The sequence below is a fragment of the Triturus cristatus genome, chromosome 6 (assembly GCF_964204655.1).
Source record: "Triturus cristatus chromosome 6, aTriCri1.1, whole genome shotgun sequence".
Taxonomy (NCBI): Eukaryota; Metazoa; Chordata; class Amphibia; order Caudata; family Salamandridae; genus Triturus; species Triturus cristatus.
Window position 1 is genome coordinate 1,908,240,167 of NC_140589.1, and position 16,712 is coordinate 1,908,256,878.

General features: G+C 56.6%; 1 protein-coding gene across 3 annotated transcripts in view; it reads right to left on the reverse strand.

Annotated features, from left to right (window-relative positions):
- Positions 1-16,712, reverse strand: part of LOC146822411 (uncharacterized) — a 233,276-nt gene that overhangs the window by 165,677 nt on the left and 50,887 nt on the right. The window lies entirely within an intron of this gene.

The following is a 16,712-nucleotide window of genomic DNA, read 5'->3' on the forward strand; positions in this document are numbered from 1 at the left end:
TGTGCAACCCATTGGTAATGGGGGGGGGGCTGTAGGAAACTGGCTCTATATATACTACACCAAAATGAGGTATAGTGTGTATAGAGTCCAGGTGAGCCCAGTGGTAGGCAGAGGTTAAAGTTAGATAGAACCTTACTCTCTATTTGTGGTAGAGTGGTCTAGCAGTAAGGCAGTATCAGAGGGCAGTGATAAGATTTGATGTACACACTCAGTCATCAAATGAAATTACACACTCAAGAACTGAACTCTAGGCCAAATGTGTTTGTATAAAGATATATACTGTTGTTTTATTTTTAGAACCAAGCAAGCCTGGTTTTGGTTATTTGTGCAATTTTTAAAGAATATTTTTAATTTCAAAACTCCACACTTAGAAACTTTTTTGGAAGAAAATTATCAATGTTATTCTATTGAGGAAAAACAGGTTATCGGTTCACAGGTAAGTACTCGACTGTGGGAGTTAAGGTTCTGGGGTTAGACTCAGGGGTTCCCCAGGGTCAGAGATGCGCGGTTGTTGCACCCTCAGCGGCACTAGGGTGGCCGGGTGCAGAGTGTTGAGGCCCAATGTTATCCAATGGGAGGTAGGGGGCCTCCGGTTGGTGGATGCTGGAAAGCAGGCCACTGGGTTGTGGGAGCAAAGCTCCTAGGGTTAAGGTCAGGGCAAATGGGGAAACAAAGTAGCACAAAAGGTGCACTCTCAGCGGCACTGGGGCAGCCAGGTGCAAAGTGCTGCTTCGAGGTCGGGTGCCCTGTTGTTTTCAATGGTGAACCTCGGATTTGCAAAAGCACTGCAGGCAGGGAGACGAAGGACTTCTGGATGCGACCACCACTTGGAGAGGTAAGTTGGGAAGTTAAGGGTTGGATAGTGTAGGAACCTGGGGTCACCAGGCCCTATAGGCGGTAGCGTGGCGCGAGCCGGTCGGGCAACCAGAGGGCGATGTGTTAAGCAACCATACACCACACGCTTCTCATGGACTAGGGACACACACAATAAGAGACGCCACACCGTTCAAATTATGCAAATACTTCAAGTTTATCCAAGTTTAGCTGGTCAGATGCAGTTCAGGAAATAACAAGGCAATACATGACTTATAATACCATCATAACATTACATTCGACACTCTGGGTGATATTTATGCAGTGCCTAACCTTGTTCTAGCGCTATGCGCGCTTACGTGAAGTCTTTCCCTGAACGAGCCGTCTAACTAAGCATGATACTGGAACGGGGACACATTGGGCTCACTAACATGGCGCCTGTGGAACTGAGCGCTCCTCGTAATCGATGGCCCCTGATCCTATGAAGTAAAGCATATAAAACAAAGCGCTACGCGCAACCATTTGCAGGTAATTACAGTCGAGCAGAGCATATAATACAATACGTTACTCGTGATCCTGGTATGGCATTACCTTCGTGCAGAACATATAATACGATGCGCTACGCGCATCCCTTGGCATGTAATTACTGTCGAGTAGAGCATATAACACAAGGCGCTACTCGCATCTCCTGGCAAACAATTACTTTCGAGTAGAGCATATAACACAAGGCGCTACTCGCATTTCCTGGCAAACAATTACTTTCGAGTAGAGCATATAACACAAGGCGCTACTCGCATTTCCTGGCAAACAATTACTCTCGAATAGAGCATGTAACACAAGGCGCTACTCGCATTTCCTTGTAATGTAATTACTGTCGAGTAGAGCATATAACACAAGGCGCTACTCACATTCCTTGTCGCTCCGGCTGGGGAAGCAGGGTCGGTGGCGGGAAGCGCCACACGAGGGTAAAGTTAGTCAGTTCTTGAGGCGGCTTCCAGCGGGGAGACTGACCGGACTTGCGGAGCGGGTCCCTATGCTCCGGTGCAGTTCACTTAACACCGCTCTCAGTCTTACAGAAGGGGGGACACGGACAGGATCCCTCGGCGGGGTCTCTCCGTTGCGCAGGCAGGGGAGGGGATTCCCACGGAGGGGACGACCCGGGCCAAGTGCGGTGCGGTTTCCGGACCAGCAGGGGGCGCACCAGGGGGGATCTCGGCCTCCGGGCTTACCTCCGTCTCGGCATCAGCAGGGGTCCGTCCTCACGACGTTGGGGGAACTCGGCCCCGACCTTGCGCTTCTCCTCACACGGCTGCGACGGCAGCGACGGGGCCCCGGACTTCTCCTGGGCCTCGCGACACAGCAGGGCACTCCTCCAGGCCTCCAGGCCGCAGCAGTGAGCGCGCTGGCTTCGTCGTCGCAGGGGGGGGGGCTCAAATTAAGGATGGAGTAAAGTGCTCAGCGGAGCACGCTGCCGGGGGTCCCAGACCAGGGTAGGAAGCGCGGGGGTCACAGCGCTGGTACCTGGTCGATCCCCGGTGTCTTGGCAATCGGCTTAGTATTTTGTTCACTAGGGTAGCTTGGACACGCAGTCTCAGCTCTGGCATTCAAGGCTTACAGCTCGCTCTTGTCATGCAGTCTCAGTTCTTAAAGTTAGATTTCAGTTCTCAGTTGACAGATGAAGTCTTTTGGCACAGATGTATCTGGCGCCCTTAAGGGGTTCTGTTACAGGGGTAGGGATGGAGAGGGCGACTAGATCCTTCCTAGTCAGGTTGGCAGAGAGTCTCTGGGTCCTCCTACTACTGGGCAAGATCAGTGGGATTCACAGGGCACCTCACTCACTTAAGAGGCAGTACCTAAATCCTGTCACTCTCAGAGGCATAAGTCCCTGGCTAGGCCCTACCGCCTACACTCCTGGTGGATTCTTCCAGCTCTGCTTCACCCCAATGGCCAACTCACACCACAAGTTTCCCTCCCACTCTTAAGTAGCCCTAGGTCAGGTGACCTCTAGCCAAGGCGGCAAAAGTAAAACCCCACCTCCCTTCTAGAAGGTTCCAGCTTCTTCCAGGAGCTTCCCCACTCTAACTATGGGACAAAAAGGCGGGCTGGTATCGCAACATTGTTGTGGGTCCCAGCCAGCTCCTGGCAGCTAGGGTGCTACTATGAAAAACGACCACCCTGCAGTAGCAGGGGTCTGTGGCAGCCATCTTGGGAGAAGTAAGCACCTGCACCTTAACACTGCAAAAACGAAAAAAATGAGGGAAAAAGGGCCAAGTCCAACATAACCCCCTTCCAGCCGAAAGCCAGGGTAGACCGATCAATGCCTTGATGGTCTTCCCTGCTTGGGGCGAGAAAAGGTGGACGCAGGCCCGCAACGGCAGGAGCACCCGCAGGTTCTCCGCCGCTCTGGAACCCGATGGTTCCCTAACAAACCTTCCTGGACCAACGAAACCACCCCACTGGGGCTCCCTAGCTAGTTGTGGCCAGGACCGGCCCCTGGGCCGTCCAGATGTCTCTGGCCCGGGTGATCTCGCGGAGTGGGGGGCAGTAGCCCCAGGCCTGTAGTGCCCGTTGACCACTCTGGTCCTCCTCCTTGCAGTCCTAAACTGCCTCTGGTCCTTCCTCCTGGGGTTCACACCCTTAGGCTGACCAGCCTTCAGGGGCGAGGCTCTCCTCCCCCTAACTCTCCTTCTGGGGTCCCTCACCCTACCCTGCGAGGCACCCTCAGACCACCACTGTCTCTTCAGTACAGGGCCTTGACCCTTCAACTGATTCCTCAACCTAGGGTCTAAACCCTTAGGCTGAGTCGGTGCCCGAGGCGAGACCTTCCTCCCTCTGCACCCCCTTCCAGATTTCCGCACCCTCCCACCAGGAAAGGTACCCCTGGAAGTCAATTTCGGGGGGACCCTGTTAACAGAGGCCCCACCCGCCAGGTCAGGCAACCCCTGAGCCTGGCACCCCAGCCCAGGATCTAAACCCTGAAACTGGGCCAACCCCAGAACCTCAGGCGCGCTGGTTACAGTCGCCCTGGGTCCTCCTGACACTAGGGGCTCCCCTGCACTGGATGGCACATCGGGACAGCCTAGGCTCCCAACCTGGGGCTCCCTTGCGGAACTCTCCAGGCCCTGAGACTGCGGTTGGGGCACCTCGGGACACCTCCCCGTCTCACGCCTTCCTACAGATAGGTCGTGAGGCCCTACAACCCTCTCTCCCTGGGACCTAGCTGGGCTATCTGCCACTCCTCCCACCTCGCTGGGTTGGGAGATCCCTGCACCACCCCCTTCAGGTTCACACCCCAATGCCTCCTCAGACACCCTGGTGATGTCATCCTGGGGTAAATAAACTTCTAGCTCCTGTGGAGCTTCCGGTATGCTGCCACCAGTGTCCTCACTGGACACACTCGTCTGGAGGGCACGCAGCTCCAACTCCTTCATCCGAAGCTCGTGCGCCATCCTCCTCTCCTCCATTGCCCATTTCAATTTTGCTAATTCCTTTTCCTGTTCCAATCTGGCCATTTCTCTTTCTTTCTCCTGCTCTAATTTGGCAAGTTCCTTTTCTTTCTCCTGTTCTAATTTGGCCAGCTCCCATTTTAGTCGCCTCTCTTCCCTCCTGTCCTCGTACTCTTCTGGAGACGCGCTCCTCCTGGACCCTGTCCTACTACTGGCCCCAGAACGTCTTCCTGGGGGCACATTCTCAGACATGTCTACGTTCAAGATGTCCAGGACTTCCTGGGCGCTCTCCTCCTGCGGTGCCTCTGGCGCTTCCTGTCCCTCATCCCCTCTCCCTTCTGGGTGGGCTTCTACCCATGCCCTAATGGCGGTACGGAGTTCCGGCGCTTTGGCCCTCCGCATCCCAGGCACCCCCAACTCCTGCGCGAACTCCCTCAGTTGCCTCACGGTGTACCCCTCGAGGTCCGCTAGCCGGGATTCCATTCTGGCAGGTGGGGACCTAGACACTAAGGAGAAAATTCCTAGGGTGTAGGCAACAGTCAATAGCTAACCAGGCTTCTTGCACTCTCTACCTGGACAGTGGAACTAATGATCCAGCAACAATGGTTTCTGAGCTGTGGAACAAAAAAAAAATGTAGGATAGGCGTTTAATTGTGGCGCCCTTCGCCTCACGGAAGGGTGCTGTATGGTCACAAGTCCCAAGGATCCCACCGCTGGCCAACAATGTAGGAACCTGGGGTCACCAGGCCCTATAGGCGGTAGCGTGGCGCGAGCCGGTCGGGCAACCAGAGGGCAATGTGTTAAGCAACCATACACCACACGCTTCTCATGGACTAGGGACACACACAATAAGAGACGCCACACCGTTCAAATTATGCAAATACTTCAAGTTTATCCAAGTATAGCTGGTCAGGTGCAGTTCAGGAAATAACAAGGCAATACATGACTTATAATACCATCATAACATTACATTCGACACTCTGGGTGATATTTATGCAGTGCCTAGCCTTGTTCTAGCGCTGTGCGCGCTTACGAGAAGTCTTTCCCTGAACGAGCCGTCTAACTAAGCATGATACTGGAACGGGGACACATTGGGCTCACTAACATGGCGCCTGTGGAACTGAGCGCTCCTCGTAATCGATGGCCCCTGATCCTATGAAGTAAAGCATATAAAACAAAGCGCTACGCGCAACCATTTGCAGGTAATTACAGTCGAGCAGAGCATATAATACAATACGTTACTCGTGATCCTGGTATGGCATTACCTTCGTGCAGAACATATAATACGATGCGCTACGCGCATCCCTTGGCATGTAATTACTGTCGAGTAGAGCATATAACACAAGGCGCTACTCGCATCTCCTGGCAAACAATTACTTTCGAGTAGAGCATATAACACAAGGCGCTACTCGCATTTCCTGGCAAACAATTACTTTCGAGTAGAGCATATAACACAAGGCGCTACTCGCATTTCCTGGCAAACAATTACTCTCGAGTAGAGCATGTAACACAAGGCGCTACTCGCATTTCCTTGTAATGTAATTACTGTAGAGTAGAGCATATAACACAAGGCGCTACTCGCATTCCTTGTCGCTCCGGCTGGGGAAGCAGGGTCGGTGGCGGGAAGCGCCACACGAGGGTAAAGTTAGTCAGTTCTTGAGGTGGCTTCCAGCGGGGAGACTGACCGGACTTGCGGAGCGGGTCCCTATGCTCCGGTGCAGTTCACTTAACACCGCTCTCAGTCTTACAGAAGGGGGGACACGGACAGGATCCCTCGGCGGGGTCTCTCCGTCGCGCAGGCAGGGGAGGGGATTCCCACGGAGGGGACGACCCGGGCCAAGTGCGGTGCGGTTTCCGGACCAGCAGGGGGTGCACCAGGGGGGATCTCGGCCTCCGGGCTTACCTCCGTCTCGGCGTCAGCAGGCGTCCGTCCTCACGACGTTGGGGGAACTCGGCCCCGACCTTGCGCTTCTCCTCCCACAGCTGCGACGGCAGCGACGGGGCCCCGGACTTCTCCTGGGCCTCGCGACACAGCAGGGCACTCCTCCAGGCCGCAGCGGTGAGCGCGCTGGCTTCGTCGTCGCAGGGGGGGGGCTCAAATTAAGGATGGGGTAAAGTGCTCAGCGGAGCACGCTGCCGGGGGTCCCAGACCAGGGTAGGAAGCGCGGGGGTCACAGCGCTGGTACCTGGTCGATCCCCGGTGTCTTGGCAATCGGCTTAGTATTTTGTTCACTAGGGTAGCTTGGACACGCAGTCTCAGCTCTGGCATTCAAGGCTTACAGCTCGCTCTTGTCATGCAGTCTCAGTTCTTAAAGTTAGATTTCAGTTCTCAGTTGACAGATGAAGTCTTTTGGCGCAGATGTATCTGGCGCCCTTAAGGGGTTCTGTTACAGGGGTAGGGATGGAGAGGGCGACTAGATCCTTCCTAGTCAGGTTGGCAGAGAGTCTCTGGGTCCTCCTACTACTGGGCAAGATCAGTGGGATTCACAGGGCACCTCACTCACTTAAGAGGCAGTACCTAAATCCTGTCACTCTCAGAGGCATAAGTCCCTGGCTAGGCCCTACCGCCTACACTCCTGGTGGATTCTTCCAGCTCTGCTTCACCCCAATGGCCAACTCACACCACAAGTTTCCCTCCCACTCTTAAGTAGCCCTAGGTCAGGTGACCTCTAGCCAAGGCGGCAAAAGTAAAACCCCACCTCCCTTCTAGAAGGTTCCAGCTTCTTCCAGGAGCTTCCCCACTCTAACTATGGGACAAAAAGGCGGGCTGGTATCGCAACATTGTTGTGGGTCCCAGCCAGCTCCTGGCAGCTAGGGTGCTACTATGAAAAACGACCACCCTGCAGTAGCAGGGGTCTGTGGCAGCCATCTTGGGAGAAGTAAGCACCTGCACCTTAACACTGCAAAAACGAAAAAAATGAGGGAAATAGGGCCAAGTCCAACAGATAGGCACTGTAGTTTTGGGCACACAAGGCCGTGGGGCATCGGGTACAGGGGTGCCTTTTGGGGTCAAATGTTCTTACCAGCTCCGGGTCGCGGTCAGGGGGTCCTTCTGGATTTAGGCTGCAGGCGTTGGCTGGAGGCTTGAGGCAGGGCAGGTCAGGGGTAGCCAGATTTTGGGTCAGGATCGCCGGGGTGACCTCCTCGTGGCATTTTAGGTAGGTAAAGGGCAGGGACCAATGGGTCCCTTCCCTGGGGTGGGTACACACCCTATCGTGCAACCCTCCAGTGGGAGGGAGGCAGGAGCCTGTCCCTGGTTGGTTGGTTCCCCCATCCTCAAGATGGCGGGGTCTCAGAGTTGTGCTTCACCTCATCTCCCTCACCTAAGGGGTGGAGTTGGCAGAGGTGGGCACACCTCTTTCCCTCACTTGCTTTTCCCACCGGTTCTCCCGTCCAAAGTGGGGGTAGAACCAGTGGCTGAAAGCGGCAAATGGTCTGGGGAGGCTCACAAAGGCGGCAAGCCTTTGAAGCTTCCCCTTCATGAACCCTGCCCATCCTGAGGGAGGAGGCTTGGCACCTCGTCCCAGGATGTGCATTGTTTCAGGCCCCCCGAGAGCATCAGGTTCTCGACCCAGGGGTCCAGAAACATGTCTGTTGGTGGCAGCTTAAGCAGCCACTCAGCCTGGACACTCGTGGTGGGTTCGTTTTCAGGGGTTTTCTCTAAGATGCCCTCTGTGTGCATTTTTCATTAAATCCCACACTGGCATCAGTGTGGGTTTAATGTGCTGAGAAGTTTGATACCAAACTTCTCAGTTTTCAGTGTAGCCATTATGGTGCTGTGGAGTTTGTAATGACAAGCTCCCAGCACCATATATTCTTAATGGCAGCACTGCACTTACAATGTCTAAGAATGGACTAGGGCACTGTAGGGGTACAGGGCCCATGCACCTGTACCCTCACCACTGGCATAGGGCTCCCAGCTAGAGGGGTGACTGATCTATACCAAGGCAGTGGGTTGCAGGCATGGCACATATGGATGTGTGCCATGTCGACTCTTTACTTTGTTCTGCACCAAAACACGCAGCCTGCAAAGGCAGTGTGTGAGTGACAGGGTACAGGGCCTCTAAGGGTGGCACAATAAGTCCTGCAGCCCTTAGAGCTTTCCCTGGTCACAGTGCCCTGGGTACCATTTACCAGGGGCTGACCTGTGGCCAGAGATGCCAATTGGGTTTTTTGGGGGAAAGAACACAGGCCCTGGGAACCTGATTGGCAGGGACGCAGGACACACCAAGAAAAAGTGCATCAGTAGTTTGGCAAAAAGTGGGGGAGTTACTGCAACAGAAACCCACTTTCCTACAGGGACTTTAACTGTGTGAATGAAACAGAGTTAAACAGGTTGGTACTCCCGCTATCAGGCTCTACGAGTGTCGGCACGGGTAGAGATTTCCATGACTGGCTGCACACGGACCCAACCGACAGCTGGAGGGACAGAATGTGGCGAAGACAGAATACTCCAACCATTTGTCAGTGCATGCCCTACAGGTTTGCCTGGATAGGATAATCTGTTCACCTAGACTGGTTGAACACATCACACACATGGAATACCCGAGTCGCACGCTTTCAGATCAAAAACCCTTACTCATGAGCTGGGGGTCGACAAGACCCCTTATCCCCACTTGGAGACTCCAGGTGAGGTTCCTGCGGGAGACAATGTTTGTCGAGCCACTGGCAGAGGCCATAAGTGACTATTTCCAACATATTTGGCGAGCAGCAACGCACACAAATGTGGAGTGGGATGCCTTGAAGGTGGTGGTGAGGGGCTACTGCATAAGCATTAACTGAACTCTGACAAGAAAGCTGTCTACGTTAGGAGGGGAATTTAGGGAACTGGCACTGGATTTTGCGAATAATCCAGCACTCTGACACAATAGTTGGAGTAGAGGGAGAAACTCGCTTCCACAGAGCCGCGACTGAGAACCTTGTATGGAGGGAATATGTCAACATGCCACACAATGAGGGTGGCAGGGCGGGCAAACTGCTCTCCTGGCTGGAGAACCAGCGATCAAGGGAGCCCTATCACGAGTATCGAGGGCCGGGCGGGTGTGAGTATATATTCTTGGAGAGAGATACACAAAGTGTTCACACAGCATTACAGGGAGCTGCATGACGTCCCGGTCACGGCCTGGGAGGCGGAGATTGAAGCCTACCTAGGAGGTGCACATCTGCCGTGCCTTGCTGCAACTGAAAACGATGCTCTGGGGGGGGGACAAGTAACTGAGTCTGATATTAGGGCTGCTGTTAAGGAACCGGGCAGACAACTAGAGCCAAATTGGGGGGGGGGGGCTGAAAAAGATTTCGGGGGGGGGCTTATTCTTCCAGCCATAGGCAGAGTGGCTCTAAGAAGGGGTGAAAACACAACAAAAGCCTCATTAACAAGTAAATGGTCTTTTAAAAACCTGTTAAATACTCGGGTGCGGCTGCAATTAGACGATCGCCAGCCCGGGAAGCTGTCTCAGCCGGGCTGACACATACGACGGGGGTGGGGGCTGAAGCCCGGTGAGCCCAATGGGTGTTTTACACCTATAAGGAACTCTCACATGAAAAGATGCCAGGGACAGACAGCCTTCTCGCAGAAGTACGCCCATCCATTGGTCACAAAGCTGACACCCACGACCTCCCTCTATGCAGATGACATGTTGCTCTCCGTCCAGGATCACACGGAGGGAGTGCTGTGGAGCCTGGCTCGCCTGGCTGAGCTGGGTCAGGTCTCGGGCTGGGCACTAATTGGCACATGGCCTGCGCCTTTCCTACTAGCCGCCACCGGCTGGAGCCCCCAGTGGAGATGCAGAGGGGGGGGGATTAGATGGGAGCAAAGGGTTCTCTGGTGCTTGGGGGTCACATATACCCCTCTGACACAGACAATGCAGAGGCCTCGTGGCTGTGTGACGCTCTGGTGCACCCTACAACTGCCCAACAAGGCACGGATCGCACTTACCAGAGTGACATGCTGCCCGGGTGATGCATCACTGTGCCAGCCTGCCCATATGGGTTCCGCTCCTTCACCTCCCTGCCATGGGAGCTGCTCTGGGACAGACGCAAGGGGCGCTCCAGGCGTTGCAACCAACAGCTCGGCAGGGTGACCTGGGGGTGCCCACTGTGAGAAATATTATCTGGCGATGCAGCTGCTTGGCTGCCCGATGGATTGCGGGCAGGAGCCGGGAGAGGGCCAGCATGGAGACTAGAAGAGAGGACAGGAGAGGGCAGGAATGTGCAGGCGCCGGGCGAGGGCCAGCATGGAGGCTAGAGGAGTGGACAGGAGCGGCAGGATTGTGCAGGAGCCGGGCGAGGGCCAGCATGGAGGCTAGAGGAGGAGACAGGAGTGGGCAGGAGTGTGCAGGAGCCGGGCGAGGGCCAGCATGGAGGCTAGAGGAGTGAACAGGAGCGGCAGGAGTGTGCAGGAGCCGGGCGAGGGCCAGCATGGAGGCTAGAGGAGTGGACAGGAGTGGGCAGGAGTGTGCAGGAGCCGGGCGAGGGCCAGCATGGAGGCTAGAGGAGTGAAGAGGAGTGAACAGGAGCGGCAGGAGTGTGCAGGAGCCGGGCGAGGGCCAGCATGGAGGCTAGAGGAGTGGACAGGAGGGGGCAGGAGTGTTCAGGAGCCGGGCGAGGGCCAGCATGGAGGCTAGAGGAGTGGACAGGAGGGGACAGGAGTGTGCAGGAGCCGGGCGAGGGCCAGCATGGAGGCTAGAGGAGTGGACAGGAGCGGCAGGAGTGTGCAGGAGCCAGGTGAGGGCCAGCATAGAGGCTAGAGGAGTGAACAGGAGTGAACAGGAGCGGCAGGAGTGTGCAGGAGCCGGGCGAGGGCCAGCATGGAGGCTAGAGGAGTGGACAGGAGCAGCAGGAGTGTGCAGGAGCCGGACGAGAGCCAGCATGGAGGCTAGAAGAGAGGACAGGAGAGGGCAGGAGTGTGCAGGAGCCGGGCGAGGGCCAGCATGGAGGCTAGAGGAGTGAACAGGAGGGGGCAGGAGTGTGCAGGAGCCGGGCGAGGGCCAGCATGGAGGCTAGAGGAGTGGACAGGAGCAGCAGGAGTGTGCAGGTGCCGGACGAGGGCCAGCATGGAGGCTAGAAGAGAGGACAGGAGAGAGCAGGAATGTGCAGGAGCCGGGCGAGGGCCAGCATGGAGGCTAGAGGAGTGGACAGGAACGGCAGGAGTGTGCAGGAGCCGGGCGAGGGCCAGCATGGAGGCTAGAGGAGTGGACAGGAACGGCAGGAGTGTGCAGGAGCCGGGCGAGGGCCAGCATGGAGGCTAGAGGAGTGGACAGGAGAGGGCAGGAATGTGCAGGAGCCGGGCGAGGGCCAGCATGGAGGCTAGAGGAGTGGACAGGAGCGGCAGGAGTGTGCAGGAGCCGGGCGAGGGCAAGCATGGAGGCTAGAGGAGTGAACAGGAGGGGGCAGGAATGTGCAGGCGCCGGGCGAGGGCCAGCATGGAGGCTAGAGGAGTAGACAGGAGCGGCAGGAGTGTGCAGTAGCCGGGCGAGGGCCAGCATGGAGGCTAGAGGAGTGGACAGGAGGGGACAGGAGTGTGCAGGAGCTGGGCGAGGGCAAGCATGGAGGCTAGAGGAGTGGACAGGAGCAGCAGGAGTGTGCAGGAGCCGGGCGAGGGCCAGCATGGAGGCTAGAGGAGTGGACAGGACGGGGCAGGAGCCGGGCGAGGGCCAGCATGGAGGCTAGAAGAGTGGACAGGAGAGGGCAGGAATGTGCAGGCGCCGGGAGAGGGCCAGCATGGAGGCTAGAGGAGTGGACAGGAGCGGCAGGAGTGTGCAGTAGCCGGGCGAGGGCCAGCATGGAGGCTAGAGGAGTGGACAGGAGGGGGCAGGAGTGTGCAGGAGCCGGGCGAGGGCCAGCATGGAGGCTAGAGGAGTGACGAGGAGTGAACAGGAGCGGCAGGAGTGTGCAGGAGCCGGGCGACGGCCAGCATGGAGGCTAGAGGAGTGGACAGGAGTGGGCAGGAGTGTGCAGGAGCCGGGCGAGGGCCAGCATGGAGGCTAGAGGAGTGAAGAGGAGTGAACAGGAGTGGCAGGAGTGTGCAGGAGCCGGGCGAGGGCCAGCATGGAGGCTAGAGGAGTGGACAGGAGGGGGCAGGAGTGTGCAGGAGCCGGGCGAGGGCCAGCATGGAGGCTAGAAGAGAGGACAGGAGAGGGCAGGAGTGTGCAGGAGCCGGGCGAGGGCCAGCATGGAGGCTAGAGGAGTGGACAGGAACGGCAGGAGTGTGCAGGAGCCGGGCGAGGGCCAGCATGGAGGCTAGAGGAGGGGACAGGATGGGGCAGGAGCCGGGCGAGGGCCAGCATGGAGGCTAGAGGAGTGGACAGGAGTGTGCAGCAGCCGGGCGAGTTCAGAGAGGGACAGCACGGACGCTAGAGGGGTGGACAGGAGGGGGAAGGAGGGGGCAGGAGTGGACATGATTGTGCAGGAGCCAGGGGAGGGCCAGCACGGAGACTAGAGGAGGTGGCCTCACCCCCCTGGGGGGGGGCTGTATGAGGAGGGAAACCCCAGGAGTATGGCTAGCTTGATGGTCGGACATGGCTCCCCGGGCCTCACCCACGAGAGGGGAAGAGATCAATGCGAAATCTGTTGGGGTCTTATATCTGAGCGTTGCACGGACGGCACCCTACAAACGCTGTCGCTCTCTGAGACGGCCGCAGACTCATCTCTGGACTGTACAGGAGGCCACTGCATCGCACGGTGATAGTTTGCCACGCACCCGAGAGCGCGGGGAGGGGGCACTGGGCAGGCCCCTGAGAGCGCGGGGAGAGGTCACTGGGCAGGTCCCTGAGAGCGCGGGGAGGGGGCACAGGGCAGGCACCTGAGAACCAAGGGAGGGGCGCAGGCATTGAAGCAGTCCTGTACCCTGAGGAGGGGCACAAGATTTAAATACACGGGACTCATTGCCTTCAACGTGGCAGGTCTGAACCCGCACAGAATCACCAGATGCCACACACCCAGACGTGCCCCAGGGGCAGTCTACTAGAGGCGGACTGTGCCCACATGGTGCGGCGATGCCCACACACCGCCACATTTAGGAGAGAGTAACAGCAGGCTTGGAATGTACCCTGGGTAGGAGGGGCGTGGGCACAGCCGGAATGTGTCTGTGTATGTGAGATGAGAGGGGCTGTAGAGAGATGAGGGGCACACATGGAATGTATGTGAGAGGGTCTGTGGAGAGATGAGGGGCACACGGAATGTATGTGAGAGAGGGTCTGTGGAGAGATGAGGGGCACAAATGGAATGTATGTGAGAGAGGGTCTGTGGAGAGATGAGGGACACCAATGAAATGTATGTGAGAGGGTCTGTGGAGAGATGAGGGGCACACATGGAATGTATGTGAGAGGGTCTGTGGAGAGATGAGGGGCACACATGGAATGTATGTGATATAGGGTCTGTGGAGAGATGAGGGGCACAAATGGAATATATGTGAGAGAGGGTGTGTGGAGAGATGAGGGGCACACATGGAATGTATGTGAGAGAGGGTCTGTGGAGAGATGAGGGGCACAAATGGAATGTATGTGAGAGAGGGTCTGTGGAGAGATGAGGGACACCAATGAAATGTATGTGAGAGGGTCTGTGGAGAGATGAGGGGCACACATGGAATGTATGTGAGAGGGTCTGTGGAGAGATGAGGGGCACACATGGAATGTATGTGATATAGGGTCTGTGGAGAGATGAGGGGCACAAATGGAATATATGTGAGAGAGGGTGTGTGGAGAGATGAGGGGCACACATGGAATGTATGTGAGAGAGGGTGTGTGGAGAGATGAGGGGCACACATGGAATGTATGTGAGAGAGGGTGTGTGGAGAGATGAGGGGCACACATGGAATGTATGTGAGAGAGGGTCTGTGGAGACATGAGGGGCACAAATGGAATGTATGTGAGAGAGGGTCTGTGGAGAGATGAGGGACACAAATGAAATGTATGTGAGAGGGTCTGTGGAGAGATGAGGGGCACACATGGAATGTATGTGAGAGGGTTTGTGGAGAGACGAGGGGCACAAATGGAATCTATGTGAGAAAGGGTGTGTGGAGAGATGAGGGGCACACATGGAATCTATGTGAGAGAGGGTCTGTGGAGAGATGAGGGGCAAACATGGAATCTATGTGAGAGAGGGTCTGGAGAGATGAGGGGCACACATGGAATCTATGTGAGAGAGGGTCTGTGGAGAGATGAGGGGCAAACATGGAATCTATGTGAGAGAGGGTCTGTGGAGAGATGAGGGGCAAACATGGAATCTATGTGAGAGAGGGTCTGTGGAGAGATGAGGGGCACACATGGAATGTATGTGAGGGAGGGTCTGTGGAGAGATGAGGGGCACACATGGAATGTATGTGAGAGAGGGTCTGTGGAGAGATGAGGGGCACACATGGAATCTATGTGAGAGAGGGTCTGTGGAGAGATGAGGGGCAAACATGGAATCTATGTGAGAGAGGGTCTGTGGAGAGATGAGGGGCAAACATGGAATCTATGTGAGAGAGGGTCTGTGGAGAGATGAGGGGCAAACATGGAATCTATGTGAGAGAGGGTCTGTGGAGAGATGAGGGGCAAACATGGAATCTATGTGAGAGAGGGTCTGGATAGATGAGGGGCACACATGGAGTCTATGTGAGAGAGGGTCTGTGGAGAGATGAGGGGCAAACATGGAATCTATGTGAGAGAGGGTCTGGAGAGATGAGGGGCATACATGGAATGTATGTGAGAGAGGGTCTGTGGAGAAGTGAGGGGCACACATGGAATGTATGTGAGAGAGGGTCTGTGGAGAGGTGAGGGGCACTGGAGCCTGGAGGTCGTTTGGGAATCCAAGGAGGTGGTGGGGGGGAGGGGGGTCCACAGTGAGAGAAACATCAGCCTGGAGTCTCAATATGACTGGCAGCCGGAGGGAAAATAAAGAAAAAATATGAATTCTGCAAAGATGAGATGGCAGTGAATTCCGTTTCACTCCCTCTAAGGTTTGACCACCTTCTCTATTCTGTCCTTTTAATCCGAAACGAACTCGTCTCACTTCAACTGAACTCTGGTTAATCCTTTGCTCACTAAAGCACCCCCCAATTATTGACCCCCTACCAACCCCGTGTATTAATTTGTCATTGGATTGTACTTCAATGTTATATAAATGTCTCTCATCCGTTACAATGCCTCCGCGTTAAAAACTAAACATGGACGAATAGTTACACAGCTTCCGGGAGGGGGTGGGGGAGGTTGGCACTTCCTGTGCCAGGTGCAGAGAGGCAACAGCTGCGCCTGCATGCCTCGGCGCGCGGGAGGGGGGGGTGGAGGGTGCTGGCTGCCCTTCCTGTGCCAGCTGCAGGTTGGCACTACAGCTCAATGCCTTGGCGCGCGGGAGGGAGGGGGCTGGTGGCACATCCTGTGCCAGCTGCAGGTTGGCACTACAGCTGAATGCCTTGGCGCGCGGGAGGGAGGGGGCTGGTGGCACTTCCTGTGCCAGCTGCAGGTTGGCACTACAGCTCAATGCCTTGGCGCGCGGGAGGGAGGGGGCTGGCGGCACATCCTGTGCCAGCTGCAGGTTGGCACTACAGCTCAATGCTTTGGCGCGCGGGGGAGGGGGGGTGGAGGGTGCTGGCTGCACTTCCTGTGCCAGCTGCAGTTTGGCACTACAGCCGAATGCCAATGCCTTGGCGCGCGGGAGGGAGGCAGGGCACAAGTCCTAAAAAAGAAGTGGAAGAGAAATGCCTTGGCGCGCTCCCTCCAAATCAAGCCGGAGTGACGAGCTCTGCCCACACCTCCTCCCGGGGTGCCCAGGCCGGGCAGAGGGCAGTGCCCTGTCACATAACAGGTGTTTAAAACCTGGTATAGCGCTCTGAGAGAAGGACTCACTGTGTGGCGCTTCTATCTCCAGAGAGCCAAAGCCTGAAAGTGAATCCAGACCCTTGGCTGGCACCGGGCGACACCTGACCCCCCCCCCCCCCCCCCACCGCACAAGACACCTGCTGCTGAGCCTGGGGGGTGTCCTTTGCCGTGAAAAAGACTCCGCGGAATAAATGCAAGGACCGCATCTTTGGACGTGTGAGCCTGTTCAGCGACGCTGCCCATCGCCTACCATCACTCACCCTCCACACCACAGGCACGGCCTCTGGCACTGTGCCAGCCTCCCTGGCATGGTCCCTGGTACGGTCCCTAGCACAGCCTCAGGCAGACCCCCTCCAGACCCCCAGGCACACTCAAAGCTCACTCCCTGGCGCACTCCAGTGTACACTCCCAGGCGCACACTCCCAGGAACTGTCCCTGACACCCTCTGGCACGCCCCCAGGCACACTCCCTGGCACACACTCCCCCAGTCACACTGTCCCTGGCACACTCCCTGGCACTGTCCCAAGCCCACACCCTGGCACATTTCCACGCATAGTCGTTGACACACTCCCTGGCACTGTCCCATGCACCCCCCCTGGCATTGGCCCTGGCACACACTCCCTGGCGCACACTCCCAAAAACACACACCCCGGCATAC